This window comes from Peromyscus eremicus, chromosome 6, assembly GCF_949786415.1.
Source record: "Peromyscus eremicus chromosome 6, PerEre_H2_v1, whole genome shotgun sequence".
Lineage (NCBI taxonomy): Eukaryota > Metazoa > Chordata > Mammalia > Rodentia > Cricetidae > Peromyscus > Peromyscus eremicus.
In genome coordinates, this window is record NC_081421.1 from 12,191,255 (window position 1) to 12,195,185 (window position 3,931).

Here is a 3,931-nt window from a genome sequence, read left to right on the forward strand (position 1 = left end):
AGAAACCAAATTTGTGGTGCTTTGCACGCAGGGCCTGAAGACCGCAAAGAGAGAAGATGGTCATCTTTTCATTGTTGGTTCACGCTAACTTGCTCTTATTAGCCCTTTTTGAGGATCGGAGACCGAAAAATAGGGAGAATGAAGACTGAGCCCTGCACAGTGGAGGGCCAGATTCCTTACTAACACAGAATTGCAGCAAGCCTGGTGAGGAGCGGAGGCTTTGAAGCTGGATAACCACATGTAAGCTCAAACTTCTGCTCGCTTACTTTCTAGCTGAGCCTAACTTCTGTTTTCTGCAAATGGAGATAAGAGACCACTGTGGGGACCAAGAGAGACTTTTTATGGATGGCCTAGTGAAGTACTTGTCATATATATCCAATCTTGGCATTTCTAATAATATTAACAACAATATAAATGATGATAATAATAGCTTAAAGGAAAAAACAAAGTTGGAGGGTATCTACTTAAACTTCCTCTATTTGTAAAGTTCTAAAGTTAGCCTGAGTTCTGTTTTATACTGCTTTACTTAAAAACTATATGTGGGTAGGGCATGGTGGCACACGCCTTTAATCCCAGCACTCAGGAGGCAGAGGTCGGCAGATCTCTGTAGTTTAGAGGAGAGCCTTGTCCATGTAGTTGTGTGTGTGTGTGTGTGTGTGTGTGTGTGTATGAGAGAGAGAGAGAGAGAGAGAGAGAGAGAGAGAGAGAGAGAGAGAGACTGTGTGTGTGCATGTATGTGTGTGTGTGTGATAAAAGGAGTACTCAACAAATATCTAATTAAAAACTTCTCTTATGTCAATGATGGAGGACAGTCAATAGCCAAATAGTCAAGAATGTATATAATCTCCTGATGGTAGTTGTAGGTGGCCTCCACTCTGTCTGTGACATATTCTCCTTACCAGCTCTGCCCTGGTCTCCTCTCCATGACCACCAAGGAGAGCTAGAGGTTAGAGTGGAGGAGGCTCAGAATAGTACCGCCTTGATTTTGGCAACATGCATATTGTTTCTTCAGCTAACTCAGCATGCTGGAGATCATTTTAACAGCACAGTGTTATCATGTGGTTTCAGTAGAAAAAAAAGACCCTATGTAAAAATAGCACCTTCTTCCTCAGCATGTCTGCTCCCTTTAATGAAAATAAGGCTTTCGCTTAGACTGAGCCAATGCAGTTATCAAGGCATGAGCTAAAATCTCATCTGCTTCAAACGCTGCTAGCCAAATTCACTAACAGTGGTACTTACAGATACTGACAATAAGAAGGCCACGGTGGTAAGAGCCATGAACAATGCAGGAGAGCTCACATTCGACACGGAGTTCTTCTAGAACGAGCCCCTGGAGAAAACCATCAGCAAGAAGAGGCCTGGCTGCTTCCCATGAGTATTTACAACAATATGAACAAACCGAAAAGGAGCAAGGAGGAATCCGTGTCAGGCATGGATTCCGATCCAACCCAATGAAAAAATACAGAGATAAACTAATATCACTCTGGCCATATGGCAAGCTAATGGGTTGCTTCTTAGAGAACGGATTTCATTCACTCTCACCAGCTTGTGTTCAATCACCTCATATTCCGTTCTGGGATCTAGGACCTTCTGTGTACATTATTGATGTGAAAACGCAACAGAGCAAAGGGAGCTTATTTCATATGTTTAAGGAAAGACTCAGATACACTTGCAAAAATTATCTTAGAAAACATAGTATTAGAAACATGCCGTGAAACAGAGGGTGCGGCGCGGCTCGGTGGTAGAACACTTGCTTAGCATGTACCAGACCCTGTGTTCGAATCCCCATACTGATAAAAAGGAGAACCAAGTCATTAGCTCCCTCTTGGGTTATGTCCAGAATTTGGCCCAAACCAAGCTCAGTGAGATGATTAATTATGTTATCCAGATTCCCTGCGTAAGACCTAAGTTTGCTGTGAAGACAGTTTGTCAAGTTCAGCCGTGATCACCCATCATTTTTACAGAATGAAATGTACTCACAAAATGAGAAGAATTGTTGCTTTCAATGCAAGAAGTCTTCTCCTGAAACAATAAATGTTCCAGGGAGCTTACTCTGGCTTCTGGAAACCTCTAGCCTCTTTGACCCCAGTTAACTGGGGTAGTTGTTGCAGAAATCAGCTTGGAAGATCTACAAAGTGATCCCAGAAAAGGGACATTCACACATCTTACTTCCTGTCCCAGTCCCAGAGCCTAAGAAGGAGATCTTACTGGGGCTGGCCTGGGTGGAAGACGACATTTGTTCTAGAAGAAGCTTCCTGAGTGGCCATCAGCGCCTGGCTGTGGGGAAGGGCAGAATCACCACTGTTAAGGTGTGGGTTCATCTTTTCTAGGAAGAATAGGAGCATGGGAATAGAGACCATGTTCAAGAACAAGACGGGGCTCTTTGGGTCCCTTCTTCAGTTACTTTGTTCAAGACAGCATGCTGTTCATTTTCCTGATAAAGCTAACTTTAGCCGTAAAAACAAACAAACGAAGCAGAATTACAAAGTGAACCCAGGACAAGGAAGTAGAGAAGCTTTGCTTCAAGCCACCATTTCCCCTCAGAGCTCTGATGGTGAGATAAGCTTCCGCTCCATGGATTAATGAGCCCAGCACCCAGTTTCCTGGTTGCACCCAGCCTGAGATGAGATGCATGTGTGTGGATATGGTAGGTTGCAATATGTGTGCACCCTTGTGATGGTTGATGGCTAGCTAATCTCCGCTTTCAAGTTGGTTGCATTTGGCATCAAGTAAGAGACACACCTCTCTGTGTGGGGGCTTGTGTGAGCTTGTGCGGGTATTTCCTGGAAGAATTAATGGAGGGGGAATAACTGTAGTCAAGATTGGGTAGCAGCTTCGGGAGGTAGCCCATATGTGAAGAGTTCCAAGGGAAAGCAGTGCTGGCTTTGCCTGCCTGCCTTCACTTCTTGCTGGTGAATACATCTATTCTGTTGCTGCCTCTGCTGCCACTCTTCACCCTGGAACCCAGTTTCTTGGGCCTTCTGATGTGGATTGAAGCCCAGCTGCTCTCCAGAATCCTCCAAACGGTCAGTTCTAGATTGGGACTGCTGAGCCACCCAGCCTGGTAGACTTAATGTTCTCAGTCTCTCTAGTGTACAGACTGCTACTGTTGAACCACCCAGCCAATATAATACACCCCTTTTGATTGGTTCTGATCCTCTAGAGAATCCGAAGACAGTCTTCCTACCTCCCTCTGACTCGGTAGACTTTTCCATTGAGATACAGAATCTGTTTTTCCCCTAAATTTGCCTTTGGTGATGTCACTGACTTTGGATGTGGGAACATTAACGAACAGTACATAAGCAGAAGCTTTAAATTATTGAAAATTATATTGAATTTATTGCAAATTATTTATTTACTTAAGAGCACACATGTGCCACAGCATGTACGTGGAAGTCAGGTGACAACTTGCCCGAGTTGGTTCTCTCCTTCCAACACATGGACCCCAGGGACTGAACCCAGGACAGCAGGCCGGGCAGCCGGTGATTTTATCCACAGAGCCACCTTGCCAGCCCAAGGAGAAGTTTTACTGTTGTTTCACAAGGTGATTGGCTTTCTCTTGGCCACCTTTGCAACAAACTTGCTTGTCTGCTGGAGCCTGGGAGAAGATGCAAGGAGAGGACAAGCACTTTCAGCTGAGACCCCGTTATATGAGGGGGGGAGCCCTGGCTGAACCTGCCCGGCCTAGGAGTATTTCCTACCGAGCCACCAGGCAGTGAGAGATGCTCATGTTCCTAATCACAAGCCGCTGCACCCTGGAGTTTGTCTAAAGGACAAGCTATTCAAACAAGAGAGCCCAGCTTTCTGTGTCTTCTTTGTAGACAAGTAATTCTGAAATAATAGGATGAGACCAGAGTGCCGAGTGACATCATCCTAGAAAACCAAGGACAAACCTGCGGATTGATGTTAGCAGTGTCCTATCCATCCCACA

General features: G+C 45.0%; 1 non-coding gene across 1 annotated transcript; it reads left to right on the forward strand.

The window, feature by feature from the left end:
• Positions 1-2,139: 2,139 nt before the first annotated feature.
• LOC131913924 (small nucleolar RNA SNORD22) lies at positions 2,140-2,264 on the forward strand. Its single transcript, XR_009379995.1, has one exon. It is a non-coding gene; the product is annotated as a small nucleolar RNA SNORD22 (small nucleolar RNA).
• The last annotated feature ends 1,667 nt before the right edge of the window (positions 2,265-3,931 follow it).